This window comes from Macaca mulatta, chromosome 2, assembly GCF_049350105.2.
Source record: "Macaca mulatta isolate MMU2019108-1 chromosome 2, T2T-MMU8v2.0, whole genome shotgun sequence".
NCBI lineage: Eukaryota > Metazoa > Chordata > Mammalia > Primates > Cercopithecidae > Macaca > Macaca mulatta.
The window spans coordinates 61,978,787-61,992,052 of record NC_133407.1 but is presented as its reverse complement, the minus strand read 5'-3'; positions in this window follow the sequence as shown (position 1 = coordinate 61,992,052).

The following is a 13,266-nucleotide window of genomic DNA, read 5'->3' as shown; positions in this document are numbered from 1 at the left end:
GCTAATGGAACACTGCAAGTGAGAGACCTGCCTTCCCAAGTGTGTGGAGTTGGATGGGCTTACTCCTTCTGCTACTCACTACTCCCTGCACAAGCTCTTCTGTACAGCACAGGCAACTGTGCTCCTTCTTAGAACATTACCCCCAGTGACCAGAGAACCACTGTCCTAACCCCCCCATGGGCTGCTGCTTGACCTGCACTTAGGGAACCAGAGGACAGACCTGCCTGACCCAGTCCCCACCTGGCTTTGCCCTTCTACCCATCCTAGTAGCTTAATACAAAGGACAAAAATTTTTAGGGATAAAAACTTTTAGGAGCACTATAGCCCCATCCATCACCTGAGACACCAGAATACCTCCCCTGGGTAACATAAGGCAAACACAAATCCTACTGCTACTACTACAGTTGGTGTTCTTTTGCAAGTGCCACCTCCTGGCTGGAGGCTAATAGACACAGTTCATGAGAGTATCTCCAGCTAGAATAATCCTGCAGCCAGGAAGGAGAAAACTTGTGTGTGACCTCAGCTATGACCATTGCCTGCAATACCCTGGATAATCAGGAGGTCCTGAGTCTGCTCAGATGATCAGTTCATTACTGCTACAACTGGCACTTGAGAAAACCAATGCCCTGAGGCTATTTATAACCAAGGACTCTCACAGAGTCTATGTCACTCCCCTGCCACCCCCATCAGACCTGGTGCTGGTACCCACTACTGGGAGACTTGAGGCAGGTCACATCACAAGATCCCTTGCAGACCTTCCCCAGCACCAGCCTACAATGAGGCAGCCGCACTGGGCGGCTAGACCCAGAGGAGCAGCAGCATTAACAGTAATGTGACTCTCAGGGACTCCTACTCCTAGGGGAAGAGGGAGTGTGCCACAACAAGTGAATACCCCATGGGACAAAAGAATCTGGACAGCAGGCCTTGAGTCTCAGATCTGTCTGCTACTGGAAAGTTTCTTTGATCAGAGGCACAGCTGCAGTGCTGGGCTCTGGGCTCAGAAGTCTACAGCTCTACCCCAACAGTCAGGCAACCCTGGTGCTCATGACGGGTCTTGGAGAAGGGGACTTCTTTCCCCTCATCCACCACTGCAGACATAGCTAGGGCTTCTCCCATGGGAGTTTGGTATGGGTGCGGCTATAGACAGCCTTTCTGGAACACTTTTCAGGGTGTTCCACAGGTGGAGCTTGCATGAGAGTTAGAGTCACAACTTCTCTCTACTTGGAACATCAACATTACCACAAATGAAAAGACGTATCTGTGCTCTGAATAGCATTAACACTGGGACGGGAGTGTGTCTGAAAGGCAGACTGCTTTCCTACTGGACTGGCAGAGGATCTGAGGTGGTTCCCACCCTTCCCCATGATAAGACCTCAGTGTATTTCACTAAGAGCTCCCCAAGTCACCTGTGTCAAGGCTAGGACCTCTGCCCACCACTGAGTATTGCATTCACTCACCTACTTTAGCCACAACAGGTTTCTACCCAGGAACACCTCCCTTACTGGCCTGAAGCCTGAACTATTCAACCCAGTAAATAAAAAGAGTAAATAAAATACTGGGGAAAAAAACCATAAATACGTGCCCACCATGGAGGGATAAGATAAGCTTCAAGAGACCTCTGCCATTCCAACCCTATAGGAGACAATGAGCTTACTCACACACCGAGCACAATGCTGCTACAACCAGCATCTGAGAAAGCCATCGAATGTCTATAATCAAGGAACGCATAAAAAGTCTCCACCCATGAAAGCACCAAGAGCCAAATTAGGCTACAATAAACTATAAATATTAAAGTCGCCTCCTTAAGAGGGAAAAAAGAAATTTTTTTAAAAAAGTAAAATCAAAAATAAATTCATAATAATTAAAAGAAATAGTCTACCCATATGAGAAGGAACTAGAAAAATGATTCTGTTATGATGACAAAACAGGGTTCTATAACACCCACAGAAGATCACACCAGCTCTAAAGCAATGGATCCAAAACAAGATGAAGTCTTTGAAATACCAGATGAAGAATCAAAAGGTTAATTATTAAGCTACTCAAGGAGATATCAGAGAAAGGTGAAAACCGACCTAAAGAAATTTTTAAAACAATTCAAGATATGAATGAAAATTTTTCTAAAAGGACAGACATTTTATAGATAAATCAATCAGAACTTCTGGAAATGAAAGACATATTTAGGAAATTACAAAATGCAGGGGAAAGTGTTAAAAATAGACTAAAACAAGGAGAGGAAAGAAAGTCAGAGCTAGAAGACAAGGCCTTCAAATTAACCCAATCAGATGAAAATAAAGAAAAAAGACACGAATGAAGTCTCCAAGAAATATGGGACTTTGTAAAAAGACCAGACCTAAGAATGATTGGTGCTCCTGAGGGAGAAGAGAAAACAAAAAGTTTCGAAAACTTATTTGAAAGAATAATTGAAAAAAACTTTCCTGGCCTTGCTAGATAGAAATTCAGATATCCAAATACAAGAAGCCCAAAGAACGGGGAGATAAATTTCAAAAAGGACATCACAAAGGCATACTATCATCAAGCTATCTAAAGTAACGTGAAGAAAAGAATTCTAAGAGCAGTGAGCCAAAATAATCAGGTAGCCTATAAAGAAAAACCTATTGGAATAACAGCAAACTTCTTAGCAGAAATCTTACAAGCCAGAAGGGACTGAGATCCCATCTTTAGCCTCCTTAAACAGAATAACTGTCAGCCACAAATTTTGCATCCAGCAAAAATAAGTTTCATAGATGAAGGAGAAATAAAGGCATTTTCAAACAAACAAATGCTGAGGGAATTTGTCACTACCAGATCAGCCCTACAAGAAATGCAGAAATAAATGAACTTGAAACAAGAAAAATACAAAAGATCAGTGAAACAAAAAGTTGATTTTTTGAAAGAATAAACAAAATTGATAGGCCATTAGCTAGATTAACCAATAAAAGAAGAGAGAAGATTCAAATAAAATCAATCAGAAATAAAACTGGAGACATTACAACTGATGCCACAGAAATACAAAAGATCATTTCAGACTACCATAAATAGGTTTATGCACACAAACTAGAAAATCTAGAGGAAATGGATAAATCCTGAAAACATGCAACCCTCCTAGAATAAATCAGGAAGAAATAGAAACCCTGAACAGATGAATAACAACTTGTAGGATTGAATTGGTAATAATAATATATAAAAAACTGCCAACAACAAAAAAAAATGCAGGACCAGAAAGATTCATAGCTGAATTCCACCAAACATTCAAAGAAGAACTGGTACCAATCCTACTAAAACTATTCCGAAAGATTAAGAAAGAGGGAATTCTCCCTAATTCATTCTATGAAGCTAGTATCATCCTGATACCAAAACCAGGAAAGGACATAACAAAAAAGAAAACTACAGACCAATATCCCTGATGAATATAGATGCAAAAACCCTCAACAAAATACTAGCTAACCAAATCCAACAGCATATCAAAATTATAATACACCATGATCAATTGAGTTTCTTCCCAGGGATGCACGGATAATTTAACATACACAAGTCAATGTGTATACATTATGTGATGTGATACATCACATAAACAGAATTAAAAACCAAAACCATGTGATCATCTCAACCGATGCAGAGAAAGCATTCATTAAATTCCAGCATTCCTTTATGATAAAAACCCCCAACAAACTAGGCATAGAAGCGACTTACCTCAAAATAATAAAAGCCATATATGACAAACCCACAGCCAACACCATATGGAATGGGGAAAAGTTGAAAGAATTCCCCTTGAGAACTGGAACAAGACAAGGATGCCCACTTTCACCATTTATATTCAACATAGTACTGGAAGACCTAGTCAGGGCAATTAGACAAGAGAAGGAAATAAAGGGCATCTAAATTGAAAAAGAGGAAGTCAAACTAACACTGTTCATTGATAGTATGATTGTATACCCAGAAAACCCTAAAGTCTCCTCCAAAAGACTCCTAGATTTGATAAACAAATTCAGTAAAGTCTCAGGTTAGAAAATCCATGTACACAAATCAGTATCACTGCTATACACCAACAATGACCAAGCTAAGAATCAAATCAAGAACTCAATCCCTTTTACAACATATGCAAACAATAAAATAAAATACCTAGGAATATACTTAACCTAGGAGATGAAAGATCTCTACAAGGAGAACCTACAAAACACTGCTGAAATAAATCATAGATGACACAAATGGAAATACATTCCATGCTCATGGATTGGAAGAATCAATATTGTAAAAAATGACCACACTGCCCAAACCAATCTACAGATTTAATGCAATTCCTATTAAACTACCAATATCATTTTTCACAGAAAAAAAAAATCCTTAAATTCATATGAAACCAAAAAGGAGCCCAAGTAGCCAAGGCAATGCTAAGAAAAAAAATAAATCTGGATGTATCACATTATCCGACTTCAAATTATACTACAAGGCTATAATCACCAAAACAGCACGGTACTGGCATAAAAGTAGACACATAGACCAATAGAACATAATTGAGAACCTGGAAGTAAACTAAATATTTCTTCAACAGAGCATACTGAAATATAAATTGGGGAAAGGATAGCCTATTTAATAAATGGTGCTTGGAAAACTGGCTAGCCACACATAGAAGAATAAAGCTGGATCCCTATTTCTCACCTATACAAAAATCAAGTCAAGATGGATCAAAGACTTAAATCTAAGAACAGAAATCATAAAAATTCTAGAAAATAACATAGGAGAAACTCTTCTGGACATTGCCCTAGGCAAAGAAGTCATAACTAAGACCCCAAAAGCAAATGCAACAAAAACAAAAATATGTAAATGGGACCTGATTAAACTAAAAAGCTTTTGTACAGCAAAAGAAATAATCATGAGAGTAAACAGACAACCCACAGAATGGGAGAAAATATTTGCAAACTGTATCCGACAAAGGACTAATATCCAGAAGCTACAAGAAACACAAACAAATCTGCAAGAAATAAATAAATAATCCCACCAAAAAAGTGGACAAAGGACATGAATGGATATTTCTCAAAAGAAGATAGATATATATACAAATGATCAACAAATGTATGAAAAAATGTTAAACATCACTATTCATCAGGGAAATGTAAATTAAAACCACATTACTCCTGGAAGAGTAAAAAGTCAAAAAAATATTAAAAAGCCAAAAAATAGTAGATGTGGGCATGGTTGTGGTGAAAAGGAACACTTATATGCTGCTAGTGGGAGTGTAAATTAGTACAATCTCCATGAAAAACAGTATGGAGATTTCCTAAACAACTAAAAGTAAGTTTACCTTTCGATCCAGCAATCCCACTACTGGGTACCTACCCAAAGGAAAAGAAGCAAATATTTCAAAAGGATACCTGCACATGTACATTTATTGCAGCACAATTCGTAACTGCAAAGATATGGAACCAACCTAAGTGCCCATTGACCAATGAGTGGTTAAAGAAAATGTGATATATATACACCATGGAATACTATTAAGCCATAAAAAGGAAAGAAATAGTATCTTTTGCAGCAACTTGGAAGGAGCTGGAGGCATTATTTCAACTTAAGTAACTCAGGAATGGAAAACTAAGTACTGTATGCTCTCACTTATAAATGAGTTTACCCATAAACTATGAGTACACAAAGGCATACAGAGTGACAAGGGACTTTGGAAACTCAGAAGGGAAATGGGAGGGGAGGGATAACAAAACTGCATATTGGGTACAATGTACACTACTAAGGTGATGGAGTCACTAAAATGTCAGACTTCACCACTATACAATTCATCCATGTAACCAACAACCACTTGTACCCCCAAAAGCTACTAAAAATTTTTAAAATTAATAAAAATAAAATAAAATAAATTCTGGAAAGCTAGAGGCAGAAATATTTTTCCTACATAATTGAATATTGACTCTCTTCCAACAAGGATGTCATTTGGCTGATGCTGAATTTGGTTCAAATCAGGTAAGTGTAAGAGGACAGTACACAGAATGTTAAGCTAAGTCTTGATGTGTGTCTTACATATAAAAGACTTGAGGTACAGCAAAAATCTGGCTGTTTCTTAGAACCAGCAAGACCCATTTTGCTCAGCACAGACATCTCAATGAGGAATTAGCAATGAGAAAAAAGCTCTATTAAAATATGCTGCATCTGCTCCCATCCTCTGTGGCCATCCTTTTTCTCAGAAGTTTCTGGGCCTTGACTATACCAATAAGGGTGGGGTTTGTGTGTGTCTGTGTGTGTGTCTGTGTGTCTATGTGTTCTATTTCCAACTCATACCTCACCTCATATACTGCAGGCAGCCGGTGTGGGTGTGTCCCCACAACTGAAAAGTAGAGTAGACAAGACAAGATTGGAATGTGGCAAGAAAAAGATGACACAGAACCTTGTAGTCTATGGGAAGACATTTGCATTTTATTCCAAAGAACAATAGGAAGCTTAGAAGGGCATATGATCTGACTTGTGCTTCATTTCTATGAACCTTGCTGCTGTGCACGAAATACGATAGAAGCGGGCATGGTGGCCAGTGAGGAGTAGAATTGAAGTGGGCCATGCAAGAGGTCACAGTGGCAAAGACCAAGGTGATGCAGTGAGTGAACAGAAGTGGATGGTTTAACAGATATTTGAAAGGACTTTGTGATGGACTGATGTGAGAGAAGGAAAAAGAGAAAAATAGAGAATGATTTCTGGGATTTTTGCTTGAATGACTGGATACGTAAGAGTGCCATTTACTAAAATGACGAAGAATGTTGAGTAGAGGGGCAAATTTGGTGGGAGGAAAAATAGAGGAAATTAGGAGTTCACTTGTGACCACATTAAGTCAATGAAATCTGTAAAGTATCCAGGTGGTGCTAAGCAGGCAATTTTATATATGAGTCTGGCGCTCAGAGCACAGAACAGAGCTATAGATATGAATTAGGGGTTTGTCAAGACATAAATGGTGTGAAGAAAGGAAGTTTCCTATACTATTTAGAAACTGTTTTTCTAGGATCACAAGCTTATTTTTTCTCAAATAAACCTATAATGAGAAAAACCAAGACAAAGTGGCTTCATGGTTTCTGACTAGAAATTGGGTTTATGAATTTACATGGAAAAGGAGTTGAGGAATAAAGTCGGTGATGTCATTCGCAGTGCTGGTGGGCACATAGCAGCCTAAGTACATGAATCCAATCTCCTATCCTGGACATACTCTAATAAATACAATGTCTTATAACACACGCAAAGTGAATAAATGCAATTCCCCACAACAAATATGTAAAACAAACTTTGCAGTAACCATAGCCTCATGGTCAAAGATTATATTCCACAGATGATTACAATAAACCTCTGTAAGAAAGAAGGGAAATATTCCAGAAAATCTCTTTACCTTTCCAGCAAATAAATCAGCCAGAAATTCAATTTCACAATGAGAAGAGCAAGTATACAGAGATCTAACCTTAACAGGACTTTTAGCCCATCTAGCTAATATACTTTATTCTTTGTTCCTTTATGGTAACTATTTGTAAATATCCCTCAACTGTGTTCCTTATCTTTAGAGCAAAAGATAAGGAGTAGCTCAGTGCTTCACATTCTCAAATACACTTGTGTCAACAGTCTTTCTTCCTCTCACGATTTCCCACTAAATATTATTTCTCATTAAATTATATGGCCTACAATTTCAACTACAACCTCAACCAAGGTTGACTCAAAGTGCCTTGGGCTACAATAATCTTCTCCTCTCACAATGCACTGGATGAAATCGCCTTGGGGGCAAGTATAGACACAGGAGGGAAGAAGGCTTGCAATCGAACCCGGAGGAATTCCAACGTCAGAGGCCAGTTGAGGAGGGTGATACCATGAGCAAGACTGAGAGAGTGAGAAAGGAGGCATAATAGGAAAGTGTGATGTCAGAGAAGTTATGGCATTTGTTGTTTTTACTTCCCAGTATTCAGTCCCTTTCTTGTGGTAACAGAAACCCAAATATGCTTTAGGGGAACTGCCTTTCTCTCACTCTAAATACATGAGATTTGGGTGAGACTAATTCTCCCATAGGTCCTAGGGATGAAGAATTTTACTAAGGACTTTGCCAATCAATGTATTCCATCACTCTGGCCACAGCGGTTGCTTCAGGGATGAACACAGAGCTTAAGACAAGATAATAGGCCCAATCTGTACTCATCTCAGGACTTCCTGGCTGAGGTATAATTTTTCTTGCTGGGTTGGCACGTAAGTAAATGAGAGCAGAATCCAAGGCAGCCATCTTGTCACGTTGAGGGGAGAGTAGAGCACGTATGAGAATGGAACCAACCTGGAGAAAGTGGAGCCGAGAAATAGACAAAAAGTAGTCCTGGCAGCACCATCAGAGCTCTGGCATCAGACCATACCTACAGCCACCCTCACCAGGACAGTTTGAGTACATAAGCCAGTGGATTATCATTTTGCCTGACTGTCTTTGGCCTGGGTTTTTCTCACCAGCAAGAAAGTCCTAACTAATGGAAAAAGCAAGAGAAGAGACTGCTTCAAGGAGTGCTCAACTGTGGCATACACCGATTAGAGGTTTAGATGAGTCAGGAAAGTTTCCATGGAATTTGACAACATGGAGGCTATGGGGAGCGTTGACAAGATCAGTTGCAGTGCAGGGGTGGATTAGAACCCAGATTCAAGTGGTCCTGTGTGCATCCTCCATGTATGTGTACAGTCATGGCTGTACAACCATGGCTCTAAGTGATAATGTGGAGTAGAAAGAGCCCTAGACAGAGAACCAGAGATCTGGATTCAACACAGCTCAGCCACTCATCAGCTATTTGACCACGGATAAATCATTTACTTAACCTGTTGGGTTTAACAGTCTCTTCATCTGTCAAGTGACTACACCTGCCTGGCACCTGGGGTTCCCTTTTGCTTAAAAATTCTCAGTATTTTGCTATTTTCACCAAACTTATACTGTCCTGAAACCAAGTAGGAGGAGAGGTCATCCAGATCCCCCCAGGTCTCACTAGCATTCTTTCCTATGTCGCTAAATTAAATTCTCCTTGGCTCGATTTTCATTCATTCCATAGTGATTATTTTGTTGAAGCCCACACCACTGTTGCAGTTGGTTTGTGCAGAAGACACGGTGCGCAGCCTTTGCCTTTAGCATCCCAGACTCAGGCTCTTCTCTGTGAGCACCCATGGCTGATGCTTTCCACATCTCCCCTCTGAGCTGGGGCCTCTGTGCCACTTCTCCTCTTGTCACTGTTCACCAACGATACAGGTTATGGGCTCCATGGTATGTGTCCAGAAAAGTTTCACAGGCCTTTTGATCCTCTAAAATGCAAAGAGTTCTGCTGATCAGCTGTCATTCTTGGCAGAGTCTTCTCTGAAGAGTGTTGAATATGTGCTGCCCTTTACTTCACATCATGGGCCAATCCCGTTGCAAACCAGACACTGGCCAGAGAGCAAAACATGCACAAAAGGTCAGCAGCCATCCAAGTGCTTACCTCTTATTTAGTTCAGTCGGGAGCAGGACAAGACGGGTTAATTTTTCAACGGGATAACATACCGTATATATCAGCACTAACAATAAGGTTTTATTTCCCTGAGTCAGCTTTAAAAATAATGTTGACTTTTATGGTCGATACATTATAGATCACCATATTTATGTCAGAACATATTGGCAGGGAAATAAATCAATGAAAATATTAATACATGAGCCTTGTATTTAAATGAAACCCCTTGCAACTCCACACCTTCCCCTCATATTTCACTGTAAGGCTTTCAGAGACCTCCCCATGGACATGTTTTACTGAACAGGAAATCAAGGGTTATATTTGTTTTCTAAAACTACTGTTTTTAATCTGTTTTGTATATAATCAGGTTCAAAAATACATACTTTGCTCTTTTACCATGAACATACATAACTGCATTCCATCATTAATAGTACTGTCAGTTCAAATGTATGGTTTATGCATGAACAAAATATCTCAGAGCCAAGGCTCTGACTGGCATACTATTAATAAATGAAACTCTCTGTGTTGGAGGCCAGCTTCAAATATTACATTTGCTATTGACATTTGTTTTAGAGTCATGAGAAATTTCTAAGTATGTGTTTCAGAAAGCAAGTTCATAATTTAGACATTTTAAAACATGAAGTGAAAAAGAAAATTTGCCCTCTTGAGTATGTCTTCTCCTGCTGCTGCTCTTCCATACTCATAGGACATGCCATGTACCTGTTACTCACAGCCCCCTTCTGAGGGGAACTGTGTTTCTGAAAGACCCTAAAGACAGAGTAACCCTAAATGTTCATCTCCATCAAGTGTGCACTGCTCATTAACTCCATGAGCCCCATGACACCAGCCCCTGGCCATAATGAAGGGGCCACCCAGCAAGCTAACATGTGTGCTGACCTACTGCCTATGAGAGCTCTGGCTGTGCTGTCCTACCCAAACAGAAATAATGCTGACTACCTGGGCCAGTCAGTGTCTTGGGAGAATTTCTTTGGCTCTGCCCGCAGAGTTAGTAATTTGCAACAGGAGCAGAAGCCAAAGGATGCTCAGAAAGAAGGTAGAGTCAGGAGAGGCATGGAAGAAATAGGAAGTGATTAGAAAAAGGCAATGAAATAATAGACAGAAGAAAGGTGAAGGCATTGGTTGGCAGCAGCAGAAGAGTCGCTAGGGGTAGTCCTTAAGCCCTCCCTCACCCACCTATTTAATTCATCACCAAGTCATATTCATTAGCCCCCTACATACCCACCTATTCCTCATCTATCTTCCAGACTAGAGCAATAGCCTCCTAATTCATCTCCCAGTGTTCCTTGCTCTCCAAACAGCAGAGTGATATTTTTTCAATATGCAAATTTGAGCAGGTTTCTCCGTTTTTCTTACACACACACACAGAGCTGGTGAGACACACACACAAACACTAAACCCTTTAGTGGGCCAAATCAATTTGATCTAAAGGGGAAAGGCTTTCCTATGGTAACACAGAATATCTTTATAACCCCAAGGTAGAGAAATATTCTTAAACCAGGTACAAAAAGTAGGACCATAAAAGAAAAATCAATAATTTGGACTATATTAAAATTAAGAACTTCTATTCCTCAAAAAAAAATTATATGTATATACCATTAAGCCAGAGAAAAGGTAAGGCACAGAGTAGGAAATAAATTATTGTAACATGTAACTGAAAAGACTTTTACCCAAAATATATATTTAAAACTCCTAGAAATCAATAACCAAAAGATAGACAACTCAATAGAAAAAAAAATAGTAAAAAGAAACTGGAAAAATCACTTCCCATGAAAGTATCCAGGGCCAGATACAGCACGAACCCTTCTTCTCCCATGAAGAGGTACCCAGGCGTATGTGGGGAGGGAGGGGTTAATACTTGAAAGGGCAAAAGTAAACTAGGGCTCCGTGACAAAGGAAATCATCTCTTTCAGTGCGTCTTGTCTTTCTGATCCTCTTCTGTTCTCACAGGACGTGCCATGCACCCGCTGTTACAGCCCCCTTTGGAGGAGAACTGTCTTTCTCAAAGCCCCTGCAGGAAGAACAGCCCTGAAGCTCATCCAGGGAGCATTGGCCTGGCCAGTAGGAGACAGGAGCTGCCAGATAAACGCTTCCCTCTCCTGTGCCTGAGGGTATGAGGCACAATCGATTCCTGAGACACAGGAGATTCAGGTTTCAGATTCTCAGAGGACAGTCCCTTGGGACTGGGCACTCAGTTGCCTTGGGTGTGGGCCAACTCAATAACACATCTTCAAATCCTCGCATTTGGTTCTCCCTCCTTCAACAGGTCGTTCCCCTGTCCTTCACTCCTGCTCCCTGGGATTGCACTCTCCAATAAAACAGTAGCCCATTCAGCCTTGGCTCTGCTTTCTGGGTGACTCAGGCTAAGCCAGCCTCATTCTCCCTCCTCCCCAACATGTTGAGTGTCCAGAGCTGCTGTAGATTCTTCCCCCACCAGCACCACCCTCCCACCCCAGAAATCCTATAGCAACAAGAAAGCTCTGATGGTGGGCAGCACACCAGGGTGTTAGCACTGTAAGTAGCATTTTCCAGGCAGGCTGTCAGGGGAACTTGCTGCCTGAGGGTAAGACCAGATCAAAGGAGGGGTCCTGGGATACAGCCCCCAGGACTGTATCTGCAGATGCCTTAGGCAACTTTGCCACGACTCCTGGAGCCCCAGGCTCTGTGACTGATATCTTATCTTGCCCCAGATGAAACCAGCTTTCTGCATTTCTTCATATACAGCACACAGGAAAGACTCAGTCATGAGGCATTTAAAGATCTTTGGTGCTAAATGAAAGTAAAAGAAAAAAAGATTTTTTCAAGATCCCCTTTGAGGGTCCTGAGCCTAGAGGCAGTGACGGGCTTTCACAGCTACAGGACAATATAGCTACAGCTATTTTTACCACATCAGTAATTGAGGTTAAAAATTCTGATTTCAGAGTCAATTTGGGGTATCACACAAATGTACATATGGATTAAAAAGAGAAAGGTAGCAATTATTTTTCCAGACAGAGTAACATTGATTTCAGAGCAGCCACCTTCTCTGCTGTGACAAGTTTCCCCCTGTTTACACAAAGTTGAAGATGCCAATTGTGTCAGATCCTTGTAAATAGAAAACAAAAATGTGCAAGCTGTTGTACAGATTAATTATTGAAATTAAGTACTCACTGTCTCTAGAAAGTCTTCTAAATTATTTGAAGAGCCCGATTTGCTTTCATTGTGAAAAAATAAAACCCTTAGATTCCTATATTTCAGGACAATTCAAACATGGAAGAGGGGCCCTGGTACAGAGAAGGTGTAAGCCCACATTGTTAAAATATAATACAAAATCATTAAAAAGCTAACGTCAGGGCCATTTATGATCAGACTCAAGGTATATGTTAAACTGAGTATAGGGTTGCGATGTGTCTACAGCCATACCACTTTAAATGCGTCTGATCTGATCAGAAGTCAAGCAGGGTTGGGCCTGGTTAGTACTTGGATGGGAGAGGGGTCTCACTTTTGACAGTTTTTATTTTAATGCTATATATTGTTATCTTTCTATTATTATCTCCAGATCACGCTTTTTGAGCTAGGGTTCTGTCATCTATGACAGAGGTGCTGTATCTAGTGACTCCAGAGATGACTTGCTATTTTATTTCCACGTCTTTCTTCTTCCAGGTGGTGGTGACAGGCACTGGAGGGACAAGTAGGTAAGAAAACAGTCCCTAGGAATCTGGAAACTTGCTTAATCTCTGCTTTGTAAAAAGTCCAGGCTTTCCCCAAATCACCATAGACATGACTTCTACTTAACCTCTCT